The following is a 27,537-nucleotide window of genomic DNA, read 5'->3' as shown; positions in this document are numbered from 1 at the left end:
TAAATACATACATTCTTAGAACACCCCCATAACCTATTAATTTAGAACAAAAATTACCAGACAAAATACATCTTCAAAAAATGAACTTTAGCTTTCCAGATAGGAGCAACTGTCCCAAATCGACAGCTATACCCACAGGTATTACCTAACCTAAAAATAAGGATACCCATGCTAAAGTGCATGCTGTAGCCTGTGTTCCCATTTACAATGATTGATGTCTGTTCTTTTCTTATCTCTAGTCCCCTCCCAGATGTGAAAAACAGCTTAGGTGCTTTTAGAAAACATTAACTTTTAACCTTAAAGAAAAGTGCATTGGCTGGCTTTAAATAAAACTAAGTTATACATTGTTCTATTTAATTCATTAAAATATTAAGGCTGCTAGGGAAACTCTGCTACCTCTTATTCACGTCCAGTAATTTCAAACTTTATTTTTTACAGAACTGCTTGTCCCTATACCTTTGAATTTTGCATTCCACTCAGCAAAATTGCTCAAAACTCTCAAGATTAATTGCCCACATTTGCAGACAGCTCATCCCTATGGAAACATAACAATGAGAAAAATAACTCTGAAGATGCTTGAAGGAATCATTATCAATTTCACTCAGAACAGAATATGTAACTGCCTTCAGCTGCAGACTTCTTGACTCCCACAGAACATCTGCTAAAGGAAAAAAACAAGAAAGTGTTAATATCATTGAAGATGCAATAAACTTAGCACTTCTCATGGCTTTCATCATTTTGTCTCATTCCTCAAACCTATTTGCTTATAGAAAACATTTGTTTTTAGATTAAGCCAGGAACATTAATCAAGACATTCAATACCTTTGCAAAAAAAAAAAACTCTCAACCCTATATATAATAGAATCAGTGCAGTTTTGCATATTTTGCTATATGGTTTATATCCTTCCAATGATATAACAGCTGGCTAGCTTCCAAAGCTTTGGGGCACCTTCCACACACCGAAACTGTCAAGCAGCTCATTTGAGCTGAATAAAGCACAACTTTGGGTGTGAAGTCCTTCAGAGTTTTACTGCTACCAAATAGTATGCTGCTCTGAGGCTATTGAGGTTTGATGGTCGGTTTGTGCTTTCCTTTGCTAGGCAGATAAGTTCTCTTTGGGGAAAAAACATCCATTTCCTTAAATTTACTGATGTTTTATTATTTTCCTATTCAGGAAAGTTATTTTAAAAGTAGGAGTGTGATGTTTTAATGGACTGTCTCAAGGCTGTAGCATATTTTAAAATAGATTACTCGTTTGTCAGCTTAAAAGTAGTATTAACTAACTGAAAACATAATTTCTGTGGGAAATTGTGTTTATTTTTCCTTGGTGGGCCTGGCATGATATTTAAAAATGCTTTTTACTGTGTTTTTTCCATTAAAAAAGGTAATTGCTGTGGACTGGTAGTTTTACTCACATTTGCTGCTTGTCTTCTCTGGGAAAGAGGCACAACTTTTGGCTTGACCATGGAACAGACTTCTAGTCCCATGGTTGGTCATTCCTTCCAGCCACAAAACAAAACATGTTAAGCAAGTAGCCTTAGCCACTAGAACAGACTATCAATTTGCCTCAGACACAGATGGATGACTCTGCTGTGGCCATTAATTGTACCGCAGACTACTCATCTTGGATTCCTCTGGTGTAGCACCTACAGCCACTATGGACTGGGAGTTAGCCATGTCCTGTACAGCTGTTGGAGTCTCCTCAGTGGGCAAGGGAGAATCACTCTTATCAGTTCTGGGAGAGAGAAGAGGATAGGTTTCTCTGTTGTTCCAGAATGCTGTGCTTATCCCTGGGAAAGCAGCTACTGCCATTAGTAACATGGTTGGCCCCATTTTTTCCTGTCAAAAAGAAACAGAAAATCAGTCCTATATCTACCCCTCCTCGCATTTCTTTAGACAGGAGTAGTTTATTGTGTCTGGCTCAGGGTTTAATTTGGGCTATTGATCATTCTTGTATTTTCTGGTAAAAGAAAGAGGAATTTCTCTTTTCCTGTAGAGATTCAAGATTCTGAGTCTGAACAGGAAGATACAGGTATGGATTCATTTTTTCCCTCACATTTCTGATTCAGACTCAGAGGAGAACTCAGTTTCTGATTCTCCCTGTGGGGGTTCTTTTTCTCTATTACTGTGCTAGAATGTGACAGTGTTTTCAGTGGGAGAACACTGAGGTTTCCCAGTCCCCTAGAAACTACTATAAATTGTTACAGAAGGATTTTCCTGAAACTACACCCAATCCTTCTGTTTTGTCAGTTTTAGAGTATGTGTGTGTTACTGCCTGCAGTTTTCCTGTTAGTCAGCCAGGTGTCCCTAAAAAGGTGGATAAGATGTATAAAATTTCGTAGTCTTAAATTTTTATACATTATTCCCAATCCTGACTCTGCAGCTAAAGCGTTGATCCCACTGCTGTTAAGTAAATTCCAATCTTACTCTTTCTGATAAGGATGGGAAAATTATAAGTTTTAGGTTCCTAAGAGATTACTAGGCTAATGGCTTAAAAGCCTTTTCAGGTCTAGCCAGTATAATCCAATGTTATGCAATATATGGCCCCTAGGAGCAAGAGCATGGGTTTGTGCCTATGCCTTAAGTATCTTACAGATTACCACTGTCCGTAAGGGACATAGGCACTACCCCAGGTGTGAATTTGCAATTCCCCATCCAGTGCTCCAAACTGCATTTGAAGAGGGCCAGGAAGGGGCTCTGCTTAAAGTGAATAGGAAGCCTATTCCAAAGAAGGGACAGTCTTTGAGACATATATATTTCTCCAGCATGTTTTGTTTGAGTTTATATCCATCAGATAACCCTAATTCTCTTTGACTTGTGGATTTATAGCACCTCCATCAGGGTTGGAATTGTGAGTGCCTTGTAGGTCAGGCATAGTTCACCCCTCAATAGTTGGTAGGAGAGAGAGTAAAGGGATAGGGCTTTTAGCCTTTCTGCATAGTAAATGTCATTTACAGTCTGTATTTTCTTGTGAGAAAATTCTGAGGTCACTCCAGCTGTTGTAAATGCCTAATCAAGTACATGCCAAATGTTGTATTGTACTGAATTATTGGCCTAAAGAGGGCTGAGTACAGCAGGACTATAATTTCCTTAGATCTGGATGCTATACCATTACATATAAGCTGTGCCATGTAGAAGAACTGGCTCACCACTATGGACACATGGAGCTCAAAGTTCAGGTTACTATCTGTCTGTGTACATAGATCTCACATCTCTGAGTCTAGTCTTCAGGGTGTGGTATTGATGAAATTTGGATGGGGTATTTTGACTTCCCAAAGTATTTGATAATTAATTTTTTTCACATTTAATTTTACCCCATGGTTCTGGCACCAATCATTTCTCTGATCTAGACCCTCTGGAAGGATATCCAGATCACTTATTCAGTGATTGCCCCCAGCTTGCAGTTGTTGGCAAACTTTGTCATCCAAAGGCCTTCCAGATTAGCCTTGACTTCAGAAAAGTACATTTTGAACAGGTGTGGTCCCAGCAATGAGCCTGGTGACACACCACTAGCAAGTGGCATTTTGCTGGACCCGGATTCATCCACTTTAACCACCTGTCCTGTCTGTGAGCTTTTTGACTCTCCGTGTGGTGATGAGTCTTTATGCAGAGGGATGACTGTTGCCGTCCTCCACTCTTTCAAGACAAAGCCAGTGTGGAGGCTGTGGTTGCGTAGAGATCGTAATGGGCCTGATAAGTCCTGATTTAAGCTGTTTAAGAGGCAGCCTTTTATATCGTCAGGCCCCATTGAAGCCATGTTTTAAGCTTTACAGAGTGCAGTGGCAACATGTTCTTTGGTGATAATTGGTGATGGAGTGCTAGAGGGTATTTCTTTGGGGTGATGGGGAGGTGAAATTTGAGCTGAATTTGTTGGCCAGCAGATTTGCTATATCTTCTGGCTGAGTATAGGTGATGTCATCTCCAACTTATTCCGCACATTGTTCAGTGTTGCCCTTAAAGTAATTGACATAACTCAAAAATGTCTTATGGTTATCCTTAGCTTTGGAGGCTATTTTTACCTCAAACTCTTCTTTCTGAGATTTAACTAGTTCTCTGATTCACTTATTTAAACTAATGAGGGACGTTTTGCTGTTTTGTGTACATTCCCTCTTACTTCTCACCAAGATTTTGTTTATTTTGCTGTGCAATCTGTTAATATCAGAGCTCCACCATAGTACTTTGTTTTTGCAGTTTGACCTGGGTTTATTTGTGTCTAGTACTGTTGTTTGTATGCAGTTATTTATATGGTCGTACAGGGCTTTTGTGTATACCTCTGGATAGGTTTCTGTGTTTTCTGAATTTTGGGGAGCTTGGAAGGAAGCTAGCTATGCCATCCCTTAATAGCGGGGTAATTTACCTTAGAGAAGTTCTTAAAGTTTTTGAGGTTAGGTGGTGGGACTAGTTTTACCTTTATTTCAAGGGAGACCGCTTTGTGATCTGATCTTAAAAGTGAGGATATCACACTAGGGGGGTGCAGTGCTCTACCATATTTGTGAGTACCAGATTTAGGATATCTGTTCCCCTAGTGGGAGTGCAGACTAGCTGCTCCAGAGCACTTGAATTTACAAAGTCAAGAAACCTTCGGGCCTGCATGTTATTGGTCATTTATGTCTCTCAATTAATGGAGGGGTAGTTAAAATCACCCATGAGTATGGTAATGGGCTGGATGGTGAGTGATTCTAGTAAGGGATGAGGTATGGGTTTCCTGGTTCATGGTGGGGGACCTGCTTCTAGCAAGAATACGGTAATGGATTTTTCCCATGGTTAGTTGGACATGGAGTAGCTCAAGCATGCCATATTGTTCGACCAGCCTTGAAGTGTGCGTATCCTTCATGTAGATAGATACACCTCTGCCTTTTGCTCTTTCATGTTCAGTGGGTGGTCAGAATGTATGAAAGGCATTGTAGCCATGCACTGCCGGACTGCTTTCTGTGCCTTGAACCATGTTTCAGTAACTGCACAAATGTCAGCATTCTCCAGGGTGAGGAGAGCGTCTAGGGAGTGGATTTTCTTGTTGCGACTCTTAACACTGAGCAGTAACACCTTTAGCTTGTCCTGAGTTGCTTTTGTTATGTTGGAAGGTTTGTCTGTTTGGCAATGCCTAAAAAAGGCACTATATAGGTGGACAATGTTTTGGCGAATATCCAAAAGCTAGGGGCGACAGGTGAAGACCATCCCTGACAAAGCAGCATGGCCTGTCAACCATGTTCTCCCAGGCTGACAAGTATTCGATTCCTTTGGAATGACACCAGTAACTAAGCCAGTTGTTAAAGTCAGTCATTTTCTGCTAGTATTTTGGCATCATCCTCAGAGATGGTAGAATGCTGCTCAATGCTAGGCTCATACCTGCCTGTGAAACATATTTTGAGAGCTCAGTCATGTCTGTCATCATATAGTCCAGGGAGGTAATCTCAGGTCATTGGCACCCTCAATGTCTATGACTGAGTCATACTGTTACTTAGGAGTAAGTCACCTGAGTGCTTGCGTAATCTGGTGGATCCTGTTCCCTGACAGGCAACTGAATGTAACCTTCTCCTTACCCAGCCTGGTAAGAGGGACATCATTGTCTTTCACAATGGAGTCTCCCATTACCAGAATATTTGGTTGTGGAGTGTTGCCCCTTATGGGCTTTGTAGCTGAGACACAATGAGAAATGGCTTTATGTGTTGTGAATGGAATTGTTTTGTTTGTGTGCATGTGTAGTTTCTGAGGACTGTGCCTGAGATGCCTTTGAAGTTTGGGTAATTACATATGAGCACCTCCAAGTGTGTGTGTGTGTGTGTGTGTGTGTGTGTGTGTGTGTGTGTATGTGTGTGTGTGGTCCTTTGTGGGTGTGGTAACTAATGTGTGTGAATCACTGACAACCTGTTTGTTGCGTTTTGTTTCTGTATGTACGAGTCTAGCTTCCAGTGTTAATGTGTAACTACATCTCTTACATACTGTATTAGTCTGTTCATGAATTAAGTGGTTGTCAGTGTACATAAGGCACTTACTGCATTCCCTCAGGATGCCCATGTCCATCAAACTGGATGCAGAGATAGCAGGAAAGTGCCCATCCATGGTTGCAGGTCCCAATGTGTACTTGCAAGGAATAGGAGTGGAGGGTGTTTGTAACTGGACCAATGAAGGGTGGTTACTTGATGTAGTTTGCAGCTAACCTAACCCAGTGCCCAAATCCAATGCTTTCTGAACAATGGTAGTCCTGGGTGCTATAATAAGGTAAGGTAGATCTAAGCAGTCCTAACTAAATGTGTAAATGCTGCTCACTGAGCAAACTAGTTACCCTGTGACTAACATGGGACTGAGGCAAAGTTCCAATGCGGTTTTTATAGGGAAATTTCAACGTTAAACAATTGCGTATATACAAGGCACCAATAACCTCTGTTGAGCGAAGAGCAGCTTTGCACAAACACAAGGCTTATATATGATAAAAAAAGCAAGTTTTACACTAACTATGCTCTAAAGTTAATCAGGTAAGCACACAGTGAGCTTTCTACCAGCAATTCCCCAGTTCATATAGGTGATATCATCCCTGTCCTGCCACAACAGTGCAGATGTTGACCCTTTTAATGTAAAATGACTGATTTGGAGCCCGCATGTTAAGGAACAACAAATATATGCCTAATACTAATTAAGAAACTGTAGATGCAATTAATTTCAGTGCATAACAGCATGATTAGAAAAAAGCAAGTTTAACACTAACTATGCCCTAAGATCAATCAGGTAAACATACAGTGAGCTTTCCACCAGCAGGTAAGCACACTGTGAGCTTTCCACTATTGATATGTATGGGAATGTATACTTCTGCAACTTTGGTTTTCAGAATTTTGAATTGTCAGGTTCATATGTTAAAATTTGTTCTGACAAATTGTTAATGTATGAGGAATGTGTTATCTGCATTTTTTCTAGTGATGAAAAAAAATCTGCTTTAAATAACTTGGTTTTCTTTTTTGCACAGGTCACTACTCATTGTTTGCAGTGTGTTTATGAGTCTGTTGAGACTTCTTCCAGGACTATGGCCACTGGTTTTGTTTTAAGGAGGTTTTCATGGCTGAAGTCTCAGAATGTTCCAGATGATGTTAAAAATGAGATTTTAAATTCTTTCTTGGATATAGATTTAGTATTTGGCCCCTCTGCTGCAGAGGTGAACAAAAGTGTGATGAAAGGGTTGAGCTGATCCAGGGAATCTCTTTAACATTTTTCATCTCTCCTTTTCCAAATTGTCCAAATTGTCCAAGATATTTTCTTTTTCCTGTTCTGTTTTTGGCAGAAAACAGAGTAAACTGTCTCAACAGAATTCAGGTAAACTGACATTCAAGAATGAATGGCAAGGGAGTTCCTAAAATAAGTCTCTAATCTCCCAAAACCAGGGGTAGTCTAATATGTCTGAATGACTGTTCAACAGACCTTCTGACCCACTCCCACCCTGGCCCCCCTTTTTCTTCCAGAAAGTCTTAATCTCCATTTTCTCTTTGGCAACAGATTGCTTCAGACAAATGGGTTTGGAATATCATTTATCAAGGTTATAGATGGCAGTGGGAGGAAATTCCTCCTTTTCAGGGGCTCATTCCTCATCCTCCAGATCAGACTCTTTTTTTGTTTTTGTTTGTTCTTCACCACATGCTGTCTCAAGGACTGATAGATCCAGTTCCTCCTTCCTAAGTGAGGAAGGGTTTTTAATTCAAGAATGTTCCTAGTGTCAAAGAAAGAAAATGTTTGGAGACCAGTTCTGGATCTTTCTTTCCTAAACCTGTTTGTGATCGTGCCCTAATTCACAATGATGTCACTTCACAACCTGTTACCACTTCTTCCTCTTTCAAGTTTCCTGGTAACACTAGACTTCGAAGATGCTTATTATCAAATCCCTATCAATCCAGACTTCAGATGTTTCTGTACGTTTTGTATGTCTGGATAAGTTCTCTACCTTAACCTTTAGACTATCCATAGCACAAAGAGTGTTCATAAAGTGCCTAACTTCAGTTGTACCTTAATGCAAGCTACAGGGTATCCACATTTTTTCATAATTAGAGGACTCGCTTATCTGTACAGAGTCTTTTTCAAAGTGTCAGGAATCTCCGTATTGCATGAGAGATCTCATATACAAGCTGGGATTCCAAGAGAACAGTCAGAAGTCTTTCTTGACTCCTTCACACAGGATTGTTTTGTGTTCCTGGAATGTTAGCTCAACACCTCATTTCAAAGAGCTTTTTTTTTTCAGATAAGATTTTTATTGTTTTTTGCAAAAATCAAAACAATTGTAGAGTAACAAAACATTGTACATGACTTTGAATATGCTTGTCAACTTACAGTAGCTTCCTTGAGTGTATAAAATACCAATATCATTCGAGGTACAGGAGAAAACAAAAAAATAAAAAACAGACTGAACTATATACAATATTTACAAGTGTGCTACTATTGTATCTTGGAATAGGGAAGAACCTTAAGGAAAATGACTGAACCTCCAAATATCAAGAAGAACAGAAAGAAAGAAAAAAAGAGAAGAAAACAGTTTTCCTCAGTCTTTTGAACATTCAGTTTAATTAACCATTTAAAATCTGATCAAGTAGAATTTTCCAGAATTTCTGGTAATATACGCTCTTCCTAAGACCTTTTATAATAAGTTTTTGTGATATGTGATTAAATGCCATATCTCTAAATCCCTTCCAACAGAGTTTAGTAAGATCTAGCCAGTTTTTAGTAATGTATAACTTAACAAGTGAGCAAAGTGTAATTAATACATATTGCTTTAATTTAGGTAATTTGAGATCGGAGATGTGTAATATAGCTAGCTCCCAACACAGTGTGGATTTCTAATAACCCATTTTTTCTAGGTGTGTTTTAAGAGAGCACGATAATTTATAAGTGTGATTACAGAACCATAACACATGTATGAGGTCAGCATGTGGATAAGAACAGCATGGGCAGGCTGGGGAGATTTTAGGATCAAATCTATTTAGAACAGTCGGTGTGTAATAGGTGTTATCAATCATTAATTGTGTATATATAAGATTTTTAAAGGGAATAAATTCTATGGTGTTTTTGTTCCTCTGTGAATGTGGTACTATGTTTATCCCAATATTTGGAGAATAGACACACCGAGTTATGTTTCATAGAGGTGATAAGATTATAGGTTTTTGAGAGCGTTTTCTCATTACTCAAGAGTGTAGACATAATTTCAAGTAATCTGATGATGTCCTGAATATTGGTAGACAAATTGCTGGCTAGTGATAATACAATTTCTCTGAGTTGTCGTAGAATAACTATGTATTTGTAGTTTACTTTCAGAATTAGATGTAGATCGGGGATACTCTTGTATTTGTGTTTATAAATGTCCCAGACTGTACAGTCTTTGATAAGGTGGAAGTATGTAAGATTGACTAGTTTGTTGTTGATTTTTATATTAGGATTTAGGTGAAGTGGCTGGAGAAAAGGAAATCAAGGTTGATAGATTTTAACAGGTCCTGTAGTGCTCTAATCTTGTGTTTGAGAGTATTGTTTAATTTGATGACTCTAAGGTTTGTAGGGGGTTAGGAAAAGATGAGCTTTTGGATTAATATTACTTTTGGTCACGTGATGATGACAAAATTTAACCCAAGAGGGAGATATCTTGTTGTCTGAGTTTAGGTTTGAGATTACCATGATTCTATTAGCGCATATAATCTTGTAATATAATTGAAGATCTGGTAAGCTGAGGCCTCCCTTATCCTTGGGGTGGGTCAGTTTAGAATAGGTTATCCTGACCGATTTTGGAAACCAAATAAATTTGGCTAATTCTTTGCTCATTTTGATAAAGAGGCTGTTTGAAATAATAATGTTCGATGCACTGAATTGATATAGTAGTCTAGGCAGTACATTCATTTTCCCAATTGCTCCTTTGGACAACATAGAAAGTTTCAGTTGTTGCCACCTGTGAAGATCCTGGGTGATTTTTGACATTGTCTTATGGAGATTATTTTGGATCAAGGAGGCCTGATTATGCTCAAAGCAAATCCCTAGATATTTAAGGTAGTATGTTGTCTGAAAAGGAGATTCCAGAAAGTAGTTTACTTTATGATTTGCAGGGTTGATTGGAAAAATATGGGACTTCTTATGATTGACTTTGTACTCTGAAACTATCAATAATTTATTAATAGCTTCCAATATTTTTTTCAGGTCAGTATTGGGGTACTGGAAATATATATTAAGATCATCTGCAAATGCAGACAGCATTATTTTAGTATTGAGAACTTTAGGTATTGAGTGGAAAGTATTTTGAGAAATATAGAGGAAGAAGGGTTCGATAAAAATATTAAAGATGTAGGGTGATAACGGGCAGCCTTGTTGTGTTCTATTTGTGATTTTAATTGGGTTAGATATCCTTTTGTTCACATAGAAGTAGGTAAAAGAGTCTTTGTACAGTACTTTTATTGTGTCAGAGAATTCTTTAGGAATGTTAAAGTAAAATATAGTTAGGAACAGGAAGTCCCAATTGACCCTGTCAAATGCCTTACAAGCATCAAGTGTTAAGGCATATATCGGGTTTCTATCATTCTTGGTTAACTGTATCAAGGAATTTAGAGTTAGGGTGTTGTCCCATGTGTGTCTATTAGGCATAAAACCTGCCTGGTCTGGGGGTATAAAGGATGACATCACTTTTTTGAGTCTATTTGCAAGGCTGGAGGAGAGTATTTTAATATCCACATTAATGAGAGATGGGCCTATAGTTGTGTGAGTTGGCTTTGTCCTGATTATTTTTCATGATTAGAATTACTTTGAGTTGTTCCAATATAGATCTGTTATACCGTTCAGTTTGTTGAGTTAAACACTTTTAAAAGAATGGATGAAATTCTTGGGTTGAACGCTTTATAGAAATCAGATATGAAGCAGTCTGGGCCAGGGGATTTGCCAAGTTTAAGGTTATTGATGGTATCAAGAATTTCTTGTTGTTCAAGTGGCACAGAGAGAGAATTTCATTGATCCTCATTCAGTTTCGGGAAAGTAAGCTTACTCAAGTAGTTCTCCATCTGGGGTGTTATTTTTCCTTCCATATATGTTAGAAAATAAAGTGTAAAATAGCTCTATGATCTTCGAGTCTGATTTATAGATTTTATTTTGGTAATGTAGGAGGGAAATTCTGGTAGATCCATGTTTATTTTCAATTATTCTCGCTAGGGTTTTAGATGGTATTTATGCCCATTCAGAGTATGTAGCTATATATTTTTGTTCCTGGAGGGAATAGTTCTGTTGATGTAGTTCTAGTAGTCTTTTTTGGGCGTTGCTGATCAATGGGTTAGGTCCTGACTTATATTTCTTTTCTAAGTCTGTTAGATTGGAGATTAATTTGGCTTCTTTCTATTTGTTTAATTTTTTGTAATAAGAAGCCTTCTGGATTAAAATCCCTCTCAATTTAGTTTTGTAAGATGCCCATTGGATGTCTAATGGTATTTTGATGGACTCGAGATTATCCTCAGGTTCTGACAAGCTTTTGTTGATTTCCTGCATTATATCTTTTTTAAATAGTAAGTTATTGTTAGGGTCCAATTGCCACTAACAGGTTTCGATAACACTTTGTTGTAAAGCTTAAAATAAGAGAGATTTTGGCATGGTCTGATAAAAACCTGGGCTCTGTGTAGAATTTTAACTCTAGGATTGTTAAGGATTCTGAGATTAAGAAGTCTAAACGTGACCAAGTGTTATAGCATTTTGAATAATAAGTACATATGTTATCCTTAGTTAGATTTCCACTAAATGAGATTGGGTCTATGAGGCTTAAATTAGACATTAATTCCCCCAGAGCGAGTGAGGCTTGGAAGTTGTAAGAGTTTGAGTTGTTGGTGCGATCCAAAACTGGGTCTATAACTGCATTCCAGTCCCCTCCTATAATATATTGATGATTTTGAAATGTACACATATAAGTTTATAAAAAGGGCCAGTTTACCAAATTTAGGATTCACTGTTGTGAAAAGGCACCATATTCCATTTTTGTCAAATTTATGTTTCTGTAATAACCTCTTGAAATGCTTTTTTAATAATAATAGCCACCCCTTTTGAATTTGAACTGTCCCCCGCAGCTGTTACAGATTTTATCCAACTTCTGTTAGTATCCCTTCCCCAGTCCTCTTTGAGCATATGTGTTTCTTGTATAAAACAAACCTGGGATTTAAACAATAGGTGCATCAGGAGATTTTTCTTTCCTTTATTCTGTAGACCCCTTATGTTCCAAGAATCTAACGTCCACCCCATGAGTTGTGGGTAAAAGAGATTGAATAACTAAAAGACTTTTTATCCACTTTTTCTATCATTTTATCCTCCACCCTAGGTTTTGAATGTAATTTTATTCTACTTGGCTGATGAGTGATATTTATGAAGGTCCACGTCATACTCAGAGTTCTGTAATTGAATTTAAGTTTATAATGGTAGCACAAGACTCCTTCAGCCATAACCCAGTGCCTGACTACCTAAACCCCCTATTTGAAGGAGTAAAACAAAAGAGAGATATTCTATATACCAAATTTTAATATATTTTTGTCAGTGTAAGTATATAAACCACTAGTAACAACATAAACATACTAAATAAACATATATACAAAAGTATGCTCATCTCAAGACTGATCATCCTTGGCCCTACTTCCAAAGATCCACAAGCCTCCTCTTAATGTGTAGTGTTACAGGAAGAAAAAAACATCATAGGTAGTTATGGGATAGCATAGTGTATTTACTCTATGAGCCAGTAAAAGTCACTGGCACAATGTTCTAGATTCTGTGTACCCTGTTAGTTGACACAGAGATGTTGACCATAATAGTGTAAAGGGATAATCTAGAAATTGGAACTTGGCAGAATATCAACAGAGAAGTGATACAGGAGAACATATGAAAATATAACACAATATGTAGTGCACAGTATTTGCTGTATTAAGTCAAGCAATGCCTAAGCACCCTGAAACAAACATAATAATTAGCCAAGACTCATCAAGAACAACTAATTTACATGCAATGAATAAAAGTTTGATAAGTACGTCATCTAGAGTATAATAGTAAAATCTGAATCAGCTTAGTACATATAATAACTTTTTTTGTACATATGTAATTTTGTTTAAAGACCATCTTGCCATGCGTTAAAAAATCAAGGTTAGAGTTTAGTTAAAATGTTTACACTATTAGCAAAGTCATTAGTGACCAAAGCTTCATGTAGAGGTCATTATACTAGAAGAACAAAACTATAGACTGATTCAAGGTGATCGCTCTCCTCTAATTCACAGGCATCTAGTGCATAAAGTATTACAAAATAAACATAAACTGTTACAACACCCAGAGATATTTCTGGGGTGAAAGCTGAGACAATAATTGATCTTTGAAATGTATTACTGAAATACAGAGTGAGTTGAGCATTTATGTTCGCTACTTAAGAGTGAGTTATATAGAAAAAAAATAGTCACTTTTTTTGTAAACCGCGAGCTTGTTAAAGCTGTTTTTATTATATGATAAAGTGAGTTTAAACAGGCTCACATGATAACTAGTCAGGTAAAAATCTGGTAATTAAGTCACATTTCGCAAAATAGTGAACGGATTAATAAAGAATTTTCCTGGGCTTCTGAAGCAGAAAGAATTAAAAGAAATGACTTGTCGTGATGTCCCTGGTTACACCGTGCTTACTTTTAGGCAAGAGGGGCAAGAAACAGTACCATAGCATTCAGTCTGAAATAAACTCTTCATCTGATAGAGATTGCTTGATTATTGAGGTCTGTACTGTTTGCAGACATACTGTTTCCGCTGACCGCACTCGCTGTGATGTTATAGGCTGAGAGGAAGATATTCAGGTGGGAGATTAGGAGAACAGAGTTGAGGTTCTTAACATGGAAAACAGTTTTACTGATTGCTCTGACCTCTGCAAGAAGGGTGTCTGAGTTGCAAAGTTGGTGAGTCAACCCTACCTCATTTTCCATAGAACCAGGGTTTCTTTAAGAACTAATCCTCCTTTTATGCCTAAAGTGGTATCCAAGTTTACTTTAAGTCAAACTATCCATCTCTCTGTTTTTTTACTAAATCTAAAAATGATGCAGAAAAGATACTCCATACCTTGGATGTCCACAGGCAACATTGGTACAATCTTGACAGAACTATATCCCTCAGATCTTTGGATCAGTTGTTTATTTCTTGTGAAGGTTAAAAGAAGGGACAACCTGTGTCAAAACAGACCATTTCCAAATGGTTGTCTAAGATTATTACCTTTTGTTGTACTCACCATAACAAATCTATTCCAGGCAGGATCAGGGCCCAGTCTACCAGGGCCTTGGCTTCATCTTATGACTTTTGGAAAGGTTTGGATTCTGGAAATATTCTAGAAGCTGCTACTTGGTCCTCTGTGCATACATTTACAAAGCACAAAGTAATTTTTTTTACTACGGCCAGACTGAGCTTTGCTAGACCCATTCTCCAGGTCTTCACCTTCTACCTCCCAAAGGTAGTTAGCTATGGTAATCTACCCACATAGCTAAGGCTACTGCAGCAGTGATTAATATGATGAACATGGCACAGTTGTGTAAGGTGAACTTACCATAAAAGTAGATATTCACATGATCACTGTTAGCTGCTCCTTCTATCCATCCCCCTTGATTTTTTTTTTTTTTTTTTTGCTGTGTTTTTTATGCCAGGGTGTGGACATTTAAGTTTTCTTGTTCCTAACATAGTTGTTTCAGGGCTCAGCCTCCCGCTTTTTGCTGGCAGGAAATCTCTGAAGGGCTTTTCACCAGGCTTGTCTTTTAGTAAGCTCAGCTCAAACTGCTTGACAGTTTGGGTGCATGAAAGGTGCCCTGAAGCTTTAGAAGCTGTCCAGCCATTATATCCTTGGCAGGATATAACCCATTATCTAAGGCTACTACAGCAGTGATGATTCAAACATCTGCTGTTATGTTAGTTCAACTTACACAGATGTGCTTTACATAGACAAAAATGTTCAGTTTTGCTAAGAAATTCCTGACCACTCACCATGAGAAATGATTTTCAAAATGATTGCCAACTTCTTTGAGGAAAAGGTCTGCAATATAAAGATTGTTAGTGTTAGCACAGATGATGCAGTTTTCCTGACTGATAAAGCAAAGTTATTTCTGAAAAGGGTAAATCAAGAGAATCTTGATGCAGAAATGGACCATTGCTTTTTATATCGTGATATAATAGTTGGAAGAATGTTAACACAAAACTTAAAGCAGTACTTGATACAGCTGTAAAAAATGGTCAAGTTCATTACTTTTCCCATTATAGTCATGGCTGTTTAAAATATATGAATAGTAGCTGATCACCTATGTGAGTCTGCCCCCCCCCACTTCCTTAAATTAATTAAGAGCCAATTTAAATCTGAATGAAAATCTGCAGAACAGGAACTATGTGTCTGTCAGCAATGCTGTCTTGAGTTAAGAAAATGCACTTCAAAGCAGGCTCTTATTTCCCACTAAGAGCAAGGTATAGGACTTCATGTTTTTGCCAGTGTAGTATTGTGGTAACATTGTAGTTCTTGTCTTCGTTTGAATGAGCATAAAATATCTGTATTACAATACTCTCAAAATTCTATGTTGCTGAGTGTGCCTAAGTGTGAAAAAGTTTGACAGGAGTTTCTTTTAAAGGGTTGCACATTCAGCTGTTGGCAAGTATTTGGGAGTGACAGAAAACCAGAAGCTCTAGCAAAAACCCACACAGATGCAGAGGTGACCTGAAGACTGTGCACAGAAGCTCCCTCTCTGGGAAATTAATTATTAAACCAACCACTTTGAGGAGGCAGTGCTAACCGCTATACCATTGTGCCACCATTGAGAGAATTAGTTTAGTGTTTATTAAATTATTTACCTTAATATTGATGCTTTGGTGTATTATAGTTATTAAACTAATAGCCGTACCATAGTATAGTCATTAATTAATGTGAGCTGGTGTTTTGTTATTTCTTTGTAGTTTAATGGAATGTGGCTAATGTACTTCAGCCGGTTCACTTACTTGCATCTTACACTGATTAGGCCTGCCAAAGTAAAGTAGATTGCAGTGTGTGTATGTTTTGTGACAAACCATGGTCGTATTAGGTAGACAAGATTTTGAAACATTTGCCTTGGGTGTAAATATGTTGACTTACCACTTCAGAGAATCATTCTTGATCAGTTTTTGATGTTTTATCTTGCTGTCCAGGTATAATTTACTTATTTTTTTTTTGTTTGCTTTCTTTTTGCCTTCTTTTCTCACAGAGCACACTAGAAAAGCATATTTAATTTTACTAGCTAGATTTTAACATTTGATTTCCACTTTATCAGCCATACTGAAATAAAGAATAGCCCTCTCCCATATCACTAGGACACAATAGCATTAACAGTCAACACCCACCATCTGTCACATTTGTTTGCAAAGCCACTGTGACATTTGTTAAAGTTATCTATAGCCATTGTTGCCTTTTTTCTTAGAACACGAGACTGCAACAGAAATTCTTTCAGCAGCTTGTAGTGTAATTGTGCATCATTTTCACATGCCAAAGGTGACACTGTACACTCTAAAAGAAAACTGCCCTATGTTAGTAGGACTGCAGCTGTCACTCCATGAAGCCTCCTCAATATTTTTCTGCCTGAAATACTTTCCTTTTCTCTCTGTATAAATGAGTGTGCTTACAGGAAATAAATATTTGCAGCCATTATTTATGTAACTTCAAAACAAGACATTAATTGTAGGCAGTACTAGATGTGGTTTGCTGCAGTTACACGTATGCCATAGCATCATACCTCTCAGCTTCTTTGCTCAAGAATTCATGACAAAGCCAAACATAATAGGGGGCAGATTCCCAAAATTAGGGATGATTTGTAAATGTTACTCTTAAGTTAGAAATGAACAAAACCACAGATTGTGCATCAACATTAATTTTCTGAATTACAGAGAGCTGCTGGAACAAGCACATGTTGACCAAAAACTGATACAAGTGGCACTGGTGAGATGAATTTGAACCAAAAGATGAAAAGTTAATATTGGCAGGTCAAGACAGTGAATAATGTACTAGATGGTTCATAAAACCCATCAGAAAAGTAGGAGACACAGACAAATGAAGGCTGTTGCAGTACACAACTAGAAATAATTACCCATCTTGTTGTAGGTTGTGATACGCTTATGGCTAAAGATTTGTATACTGAAAGACATAACAATGTGGCAATGTTGTTACAGTAGAGACTGTATAAACATTACTCTAACTTCAAAATTAATACAACAGCTTTTGCAAACATCACCATGCATTTTCTAAAGAATAAGATATATGAAACGCAAATGTCTGGTAATATTGACTGACTATAATCCTCTGTGATATACCAAAAAAATCAATAATTTTATGAGGAACAGGGCAAAAATATAATGAAAAGTTAGGGATATTCTACAAAATCAGGGACATTTGAGAGGTATGCATAGCACAGATGTCTTATGTTCATAGGTAGGTACTAGGCTATCGGCCCTAGGGCCTATACAAGCCTTGCCAAAAAGGTACTCTGGCTTTCGCCACCCAAGAAAATTATTTTCCTGTGCCCCTGTCAAGCAGAGTCACAGAGGTGATCCCCAGGCTGAATTTCCTATTTCCCATCCAATCATCAAGATTTTTCTTGAAGAGTGCTAATGAGGAGCTTTGTTTGATAAAAATAGGTACTTTGTTCCAGAGTATAGGAAGTCTCTGGGACAAGAATCTAGCCCTCCTGCATGTTCTGTTTATTGTGGTGACAAGGTTTAGGTCCCTAGAGCATGTAGCTCAGAGGGATTGGGATTTCTTTAAGTGGAGCATGTCCAACAGCTCTAGGTTTGACATAGCTTTGTATGTTAGGCAGAGATCACCTCTGAGTAGGCGATATGCAACGGAGTAAAGCTGGAGTTTTTTGAGACGGTCTGTGTAGGGCATCTGTTTAAGGCTGTAATCCTCTTTGTGAGGTATTTTTTGCAGCCTTTCCAGTTGTTGTAGATGTCTTGTGAGGTACATACCAAAAGGGGCGTTGTACTCCATAATGGGTCTAATGAGTGACGAGTAGAGGGGAACAATGACCTCTTTTTTCCTGGATGAGAAACCTTTTGTGATGAGGTGTGCCACGTAGAAGGATTTCCTGACTACTGTGGTGATGTGATTATCAAAGGAGAGACTACTGTCCCCCTGTGTCCCAGGTCTCTTATCACTCTTTCGGTGTTAAGTAGACTGCCACTTATGTGGTAGCTCTTGGTTATAGAGTTTTTACCAAAGGGGATGACAATGCACTTTTTGGCATTGAGCTTGAGGCCATTGCTTTGACACCTGGAGTCTGTCTCAGTGAGGCCCTTTTGTAGGATGGCCACATCATTAGGAGTTTCAGTTATGGCTCCTAGTTTGCAGTCATCTGTAAACTTCATTAGCCAAAGACCTTCTGTGTTAGCCTGTACTTCAGAAAAGTAGATACCAAATAGGAGAGTATCCAGGACTGAACTCTGTGGTACTCCACTTGTCACTGGTTTGAAGTTGGATTTGGAGTCTGCTACTTTCACAGCGTGGGTTCTATCAGTGAGCCAGTTGGCAACCCATCTTGTGACATAGGGATTTATGCCTAGTTTAGTGAGTTTATGTATAATTCCAGAGTGGGGGATGTTGTCGAAAGCCTTGGCAAGATCTAGATAGGCTGTGTGAACCACCTCACCCTCGTCTACAGCTTTGGTGACTGCTTCAAAGAAGTCAGTCAGGTTTAGGAGACATGATCTTCCTTTTACAAACCCGAAGTGGGTGGGGTCCAGAGTTTGGAGATTGCCAATGTCTTTGTTTATAAGTTCCATGATGATACATTCCATGGCCTTGCAGACCAGGCTCGTTAGGCTAATGGGGGCAGTAGTTCCCGGGGTCTGTGGTGGTTCCCCCTTTGTGGAGTGGGATAACTATTGCTGTGCACCATTCAGTGGGCACAAAGCCAGAGGTGAGGCTATGATTGAACATGCTGCTTAGGTAGGGTGCCAGGTCATTCTGTAGTTCATGTAGAACTCATCCTGGGATGTTGTCAGGTCCCATGGATGCTGTGTTCTTAGCTTTGGAGAGTGTGTTTTTACCTGTGCAGCCATGATTACAGGAACTTTGCATTCTTCCAGTATAGAGATGGGCCCTTTAGGGGGTGGGAGTGTAACGTTAGCACTGAACCTATCTGCCAGGATGTTGGCAATATCAGTTGGTTCTGTATATTTAGTGCCATTGTGCTGTAACTCAGAGCAGATCTGAGTGTTGCCATTGAGATTCTTGACATAGCTATAGAATGCTTTGTGGTTGTCTTTAGAATCAGTGGCAATTTCTTTTTCATAACTAGCTTTGGAGGATTTTATGAGGGATCTCAGCTTCTTACTGAGGCTGACCAGGGAGTTCTTCCAGTCATGGGATTTTACTCTTTTTTGCAACAGTGTCTTTCTTCTGTTGTAGAGTTTGTTTATGGCAGGGGACCACCAGATTGGCTTCCTTTTTTTTGGAGGATAGCATCTTGGTTTTGTTAAGGATAGCACGATCCATGCACTAGTGTAAGTGTTTATAAAGTGCATTTGTGTAGGATTCAGTAGACATACCTCTATTGTTCGTCTGCATGGGTGTCGTGAAGTTTGCCACTTCTGTCTTAAGAAATGTGAAGTTGGCTTTGGAGACATTTTTTATGGTGGTTTCCCTAATGGGGGGTGGGGGCGGGATGTGGATGTCTAGGCTGATTAGCTTGTGGTCGGATCTGACCAATGAGGAATTGACCTTTGGTTGGAACACCAGTTGCCACTGTTGGTAATGACCAGATCAGGGATATTGCTGCCCCTGGTGGGGGTGTGGATAAGTTGATCCAAGGTGTTGGAATTTATGAATTCCAGAAAACATTGAGCAAAAGAGTTGGTACATGAGTAGTTTTCCCATTTAATGGTGGGGTAGTTGAAATTGTCCATTATTAGGGTGTTGGGTTGTGCCCTAATATTTTCCAGTCTATCAAGAAATGAGGAGTGGGAATCTTGAGGCATGGTGGGGGATCTGTAACAAGTTACAATTTGGATTGCGGTCTTGCCCAGAGTTAGTTGCACTTGGATAATCTCGGATGCATTATGCTGAGCAACTAGCCTGGAGGTGTGGATATCCTTAATGAATATGTCTCCACCTTTAGTGTTTCAGTCCAGGTTAGGTGGCCGAAAGGTGTGGTATGAATTATAGCCTGGTAATGCAGAGGTGCTCTCTGGAGCCTTGAACTAGGTCTCTGTCACTGCACAGATGTCGGTTTTCACCATTTTAAGGAGTGCCTCGAGTGAATGCATTTTGAGGTTTAGACTTCTAGCACTGAGTAGCATTACCCTCAGATTTTGCTTGCTTGTACCTGTTACGTTGATGAATTTGTTATTTGAACCTTGCCTAAAAAAGCGCACTATAGGGGTGGTAAGAGCCTTTGCCAGTATCCGGAATCTCAAGGGCGACAGGTGCAGGCCATCTCTGGTAAAGCATCGTGGTCTATCGATCATGTCTTCCCAGGCAGACAGATACTGGATCCCCTTAGAATGACACCAGAAGCTTAGCCAATTGTTGAAGTCAGTCATTTTGTCCTTGTACTGTGGTATCATTCTGGGTGATGGCAGGATGCTACTCAGGGCTAGGGTCATATCTGCTTGGGCTACAAGATTGGAGAGCTCCTCCATGTCTCTTTTCATGTAGTCCAGGGAGGTACATCTCACGTCATTCACACCAACATGGACAATAACAGAATCATATTTGTACTTGTGGAGTGACCCGAGTGTGTGTGCATTATGTGGTGGATCCTGGCTCCCAACAGGCAGCCGACCGTAACTTTCTCCGTGTTTAGCCTGGTGAGTGGAACATCAGTGTGCCTAAGTATAGAGCCACCTATGACTAGAGTGTTGGGTATGTTGTTATGCCTTATGGGCTGTGGTTGAGTGGCACACTGAGTTTGTGGGCTATGTGTCATTTGGGTTGTGTTGGGGGATGGAGGTTGCATGCATTTCTGCTTTGGAGGTCTCTGTTGCTTGAGCAGATTTTTATTGAGAGCCTCCATGAATGTAGGTGTGTGTTTTGTGTTACTATGTGTGTGTTTTGGTGGTCTAGGTTTTGAGGGACTATGTGATGAGTGTGGTGCGGTACAAGTGTTTACCTTCTCCTCTTGACTGTCTAGTCCAGTCTTGGGTGAAGAGAGCTTTGCTTCCAGTTTGGCTATATAAGTGCATCTCTCACAGGTTGTAGTGCTGGGTGGTAGGAGGAGAGGGTTGTCTGTGTACATGAGGTAATTGCTGCTTTGCCCCAAGATGCTCAGATTCATCAGGTAGACAGGAGAAAACACTGGAAGCTGACCCTTAGACATGCCTGGATAGGTGCTTATTTATTAAGTACTAAAAACTGTTTTCCTCTAGACAAGTGAGAAAGGTTGAGTGCTGTAGTAAGTGCTTACAACGAACAAGTGCTGAGCTCAAATAAACAGATTTGAGTGCTAAAACTAAAAAAACTGGCTAGTTCTAAGGGAAAGTTTGAAGAGCAGACTTTATGGCGCCAGGAATAGTTTAACCCTAGCTAAGCGGTAATGCATAAAGTGTATTTTTTTATGTAACAGTAGCAAATGAGCAAACTGATTTAAACAAATTAACCAATAAAAAGCTAAAAACTGAGCTGCATTCCAGCAATCTTTGATCAGATAAGTTCTAACTGCACACTCCTGCCACTAGGGTGCAGGGGAACCTTCTCCAAAAAAAGATGGTCTGGATTAGTGCTCAAGTTATACAGACAAAGCTAGATTCAGCAGGTCTGAATTTAGTCTATGCTACATCAAACAAGGCGTACCAATTTCAGAAAGAAACAGTTCAAATAAGCAGGCACAATAAGCCTTTAACCAGAAACTCCCAGCTCAGAAGGGCAGAATCTACCCTCTCCTCCCACAAGAGTGCAGACCACACCTTCTTAATGTAACATAACTGACCCAAAGCCCAAGTGCTTAAACCAAAACTAATACACTCTTAGAATAAGAGACACTAAGCCTTCAATCAGCAACTCCCATCTTAGAAGGATGTATGCTACCTGTCCTGCCACAACAGTGCAGACCACAAACCTTCTTAATGTAAAACAACTGGTCTGAAGCTAAAGTGCTTCAACCAAAGGCTTAGAATAACAGTTACAATTTAATCAGGCTACTAACAAGCAGTAATAAATGCAGCAGAATAAATGCAATAAAGTAGGAAGAAACACAAATACAGTAAAAGTAGATGAATAAAGTGCATTTTTTATATAACAATAGAAAACGAGCAAACTGATTTAAACAAATTACCCAATTAACCAGTAAAAAATCATCTCAAAACTGAGCCCTGTTCTAGCAGTCTACAATCAGACAAGTTCTAACTGCACACTCCTGCCACTAGGGTGCAGGGGAACCTTCTCCAAAAAAGATGGCATGGATTAGTGCTCAAGTTATACAAACAAAGCTAGATTCAGCATGCCTGAATCTAGTCTATGCTACAGCAAACAAGGCGCACCAATTTCAGAAAGAAACAGTTCAAATAAGCAGGCACAATAATCCTTTAACCAGAAATTCCCAGCTCAGAAGGGCAGGATCTAACCTCTCCTCCCACAAAGTGCAGACCACAAACCTTCTTAATGTAAAATAACTGGCCTAAAGCCTAAGTGCTTAAACCAGAACTAATACACTTTTAGAATAACAGACACTGAGCCTTCAGTCAGCAATTCCCAATTTAGAAGGATGCAAGCTACATGTCCTGCCACAACAGTGCAGACCACAAACCTTCTTAATGTAAAACAACTGGTCTGAAGCCCAAGTGCTTAAACAGAAAGGCTTAGAATAACAGTTACAATTTAATCAGGCTAATACCAAGCAGTAATAAATGCAGCAGAATAAATACAATTGAGTACTTTTAAGAAGAGGCAAAAGCAAAATAAAGTGCAATTTTGTTTTGTTTTTTTTTTTTGTTTTTTTTTTAATAAAGTGCAAGGAGAGAGGAAGGAGGAGCAGAGGTTAAGAACCTAAGTGGGTTGGCCTTCTCAAATGTTCTCTCTGTATTAAGTAGATTGAACACCAGACCGGGAGGGGTGTCCCAGATCAAATTTGTAGTAGGGGGCAGGCAACTTCAAAGCCACCAACTATAACAACTCTACAAGAATAGGTTGGGATGGAGGGGGGGACAGTTTCAGAACAGATGAGAAACATAAAACAATGCTAGAAAATATATAAAATAATTCAAGTCAGGCAAACAATAATTCAGTCAGGCAAAATTAAGACGATGCAGGACTCTGAAAGATTAAAATGCCAAGAAATATACTCATCAGTCAGCGATATATTTCCAGATTGTTTGAGAATCACACCAGCCAGAACACCAGGAGTGTCCAACACTGTATCAGTCAGCGATATATTTCCAGATTGTTTGAGAATCACACCAGCCAGAACACCAGGAGTGCCCAACAGTGTACGTGATAGATTCTTTTATCTCACTGAAGTTTGATATAACTTATGTGTGATTACAATATAGTTAAACTTTTGCATGGAGATCTTAGGCATTTTTACACAAAGTAACACATTCTACATGATTGTATGCCACATTTACAGCAAAAGCACTGCACTGTAACATGGACCACTGTTATCTAATACTGCTTGCTAAAAGTCATGAGTGTCACCTTGAACTTAGTTCAAGGACATTTCCATCCAGAACTGAAATAACACACCTATTTTTCTTATGCTGCTTATCTGGAGTTTAAGTCTTTAGTACTGCAGCAGTTATGTATAACTGTCAAACTGAATAGTTTCTGAGTTGTATAACAAGGATATGAAGTCCTTGAAGACCTAGTTTGCTGAAGCACAAGACTTCAATAAATGTTGTGTTTGTAACTTATCATGTTTTTTTCTTATATAGTAGTGAAATATTTATCCCCTTCAGAGGCATCCTTCTAGTTTTGTTATAGTCAATGTTTCTACAAATTGTTTACCTAACAGTATTTTAAAATTATACAAGAAATGATATTACAGTAACAGAGGCCTACAGTGGTCTCTCCAGATCAGTGATGGTTTTCTGTTTTATATTGAAAAACTTAAATCTTCACCAGCACCACTTAAGATAATTGAAGATAAAGAACAAAGATAGGGAAACACATTTTTTATCTTTCAAAGGAGGACTTTTATATGGGTGAATTGAATGCTCTTCAAATTGTAACTCTGACCTTAAAAGGATACATCTTCACACCCTTCTGGCTACTCTCATGTGAGACACTGTACTGTATAAAACAGGTCTTTATTTGTCCTGCAGGTACTTTCTTCCATTAGGAAAAGATACATGATAGTTGTTTCTGGCAGAGTTGAATTGGGATGTCCCTCCTCTGTTTCATGTATTGCACAATATCTTGAAGTCCATTAACCAACATCCTGTCCCATAACCAATGCCCATAACCGCAAATATGCTTTATGGAGCATCAGGAGATAGGCAACGTCTTAATAATAAAATAGTATTCTTCCACCATGTATCACTGCTTGACAGCGCACTTTATGAATACATTTCCTGCGGCCATTTTGTCATTTGACACAGACTTGAGTTTGCTAGTCAGGTATGACAAGGAAGCATATATGTCCAGTAACTCTACTGTAAGGGTGCTATATAATATAACCCATGTGATTATATATATCAGAATTTAATCCTTAGGCAGGTACAGGAGCATATAAAGAAACTGCCAGAATGAGACATTAAGGTTGAATTGAAGAAGCTTAACACCACTGCTGACAAAATAGGCGCTTGTGTTTTAAAAGGATTCCTGTTAAGTAATTGAACTTTTACAAGTTCGAAAGCCATATGGTCAAAACCTTATGTTCGAACTTATAAAAGTTTGAATACATAAAAAAATAAATAAATAAAATAGTAAAAAATGTACCTGACGGTGGTATTAGGGGGGCTGCACCCCCCACACCCCCCGCTCTTTAAATATACCAAGTCGTAGATTGCACTACAGTGCAGTAAAGGGAACACTTCCCTTTCTGCACTGTAGTGCGGTCTCAGAGTTGGTATATTTAAAGAGTGGGGTGTGTGGCGGATGCATTCCCCCATGTGGGGGGTGCGGGGGGGATTGCCCCTCTGCTTACAGCAGTTAGGTTTTTTCTTTTCATTTTACATGTTCGAATTGTTGAAACTTCGAACATATGGGTTTGACCTTATTACGTTCGAAGTTTCAACAATTCGATTATGTAATAGGAATCCGTTTTAAAATGTATTCATGATGCCCTGGATGCTTCTTTCATGTCAGCCATTTTAAAGTGCTACTGAGAGGGAGAAAATTGGCTCAAGACATAGACTTACCCTGAGGACCATTGCATTTTATTGATTCCCATTTCAGTCAGGAGTTACAATTTGATCAGCCAACCAAGGATATAACTACAGATTTTGAGGAAAAGAGCAGAGCAAGATATTACTTTAAAGAATTCTGTTATATTTCAACTCCTCAGTTTCAGAGAAATGACCCTTCGTGTAAGAGGCCATTTTGTAGAAAGCGTATATACCTCAAGCAGATTTAATGTCTGAAGACAGAACAAACAAAAATAGTTTCTGTCTGTCCTGGAATCAAAAAACAAGTGTGAGTATGCAGGAGTGGCCTTAGGTCAGCTGGTGCCCTAGGCAAAAGGACTGCATAGCGCTCCCCATCACACCACCTGGTGCCCCCATCCTGGTCTACCTACACCAGATAAATACTGGAAAAGCACCCCTTCTACAGTGGTGCCCTAGGCAGCCGCCTAGTTGGCCTATGCCTAAGGCAAAGAATGCAGCTTAAATCCATTTTTTACTGTACTGGCTATACCGTTTGGAGGCAATTTCCAGTTCCACCTATCTGCATGAGAGTCATTAGCTACAGATTTGTATATTTTGCATACAACAGCTGAAACCTGCACAGTAGAATTTCCAGAAAGACTTGTGTCATATTCCATTTTGCATAGCGAATAATATTATATGTCATAGACCCTGCTGCTGATATAGCATCTGCTGGTAATGAAGGTAACACAATCAGTAAGTGTCTCAAAAGAGGGCAAGCTTTTTAATCCTAATCTTTCTATACTTCTTTAAAAAAGACAACAACACCCTTAGGCCACTAATAGTTTTGTCAGACATGAGCATATTTGTACAGGTAATGAAATTCCAGATGGTAACATTGAAAAACAGTTCTTCTATTCATAGATTTTTTATGACAACACTGAACATCATATCTCAGTCCCAATAATACCATCTCACAGAATGTAACTAAAAGTCCAGATAACTGATCTTCATTTCCATTTCTGTCATTCTAGTTATCTACTGCCCTCAGACTATATACCAGAAGTTTAGTTCCAATGTTTGTATTACTTATATCTGGGGAAACAAAACATACTCTCTCTCTCCACCTGGATGTATGCCTCTTAGTAATTTAGTTTCAGGAATGCGTACTACAACACATCATGCTAACAGTCTGCTTTGATGTAATCTTTGGGGAATCACTACAAATTATAATAAATTGTTCCTAATCAAGTGTAAGGAGCATTGTGCTAATCTGTCAGGATAGTTGAAGCATTTAAGGTCTGTAATTTTCTTTATTAGAATCTTTGCAGCCTTTTCAACTGAGCAGTATGTTTAGATTTTTGCATACCAAACGGGGTACTGTGTTTGATGATGGGTCTGATAAGAGAAGAGTACCGTGGTAGAATAACTTCTTTGGATCTTGAGGGATCCCCTGAAAATTAACTGGGCTGGCTAAAAGGATTTTATGACTAAGGTGGAAACATGATGATCAAATGAGAGAGAACTGTCTACATGAATACCGAGGTCTCTTGTTACCATCTCTGTCTGACAAGGAGTACCATTTATAATGTATCATGTGGGAACAGCTGTTTTGTTGAGTGCTGCTATGTTGCACTTTTTTGCATTTAGCTTGAGACCATTTTTAGCACACCAGCCATGTGCATATTCCAGCCCTTACTGGAGCTGATGCTGCGGTAGCATTGTCGCCTCACAGTAAGACGTTGTCCTGTTCGATTCTCAGCTAGAGCGTCTTCTGTGTGGAGATGTGTGAATGGGCATACCTTCATTGAAGGTTGTGCATCAGGGCTGGCAACTCGGCACGTAAAAATCTACTGCCAATCATTAGCGGACCGGAATTCCGCTGTGGCGACCCCTAACTGGGAAAAGCCGAAAGACACAACAACAGCAACAACAACTGGAGCTGTTTAGTAATCCTGTAATATATCAGTGCTGTGTCATGCACATCTCTGTATCCACATAAGCATGGATTCGACAAATAAAAAGGTGTACTTCTGTACGTTTGCATACTAATATATACAGCTACACATGACGATAAGAGCTGATAAATGATAAAATAATTAGTCATTTAAGGGAAATTAGAAAACAACATTACGAAGTAATGGCATACTGCTTTGCTGTTTCACAGGCGTCAATGAAAAAGGACACAGTGATATAGCAGTATAGTTTAAATATGGATTGTTTTATGAAGTGCATTATCCTGCCTGTTCTTTCAGGAATTGACTACAGAGGCACAGGTGTGTGTGCATGTTTGCATGCTTGTGTGTGTGT

The 27,537-nt window shown here is 38.9% G+C and overlaps 1 protein-coding gene across 2 annotated transcripts in view; it reads left to right on the top strand.

The window, feature by feature from the left end:
• Positions 1–27,537, top strand: part of TMEM145 (transmembrane protein 145) — a 777,234-nt gene that overhangs the window by 736,688 nt on the left and 13,009 nt on the right. The window lies entirely within an intron of this gene.

Source organism: Protopterus annectens, chromosome 8.part0 (assembly GCF_019279795.1).
Source record: "Protopterus annectens isolate FY-2018-M chromosome 8.part0, PAN1.0, whole genome shotgun sequence".
In the NCBI taxonomy this organism is placed as follows: domain Eukaryota; kingdom Metazoa; phylum Chordata; order Ceratodontiformes; family Protopteridae; genus Protopterus; species Protopterus annectens.
Note: the sequence above shows the minus strand (reverse complement) of the source record. Positions and strands in the feature narration are given on the sequence as shown.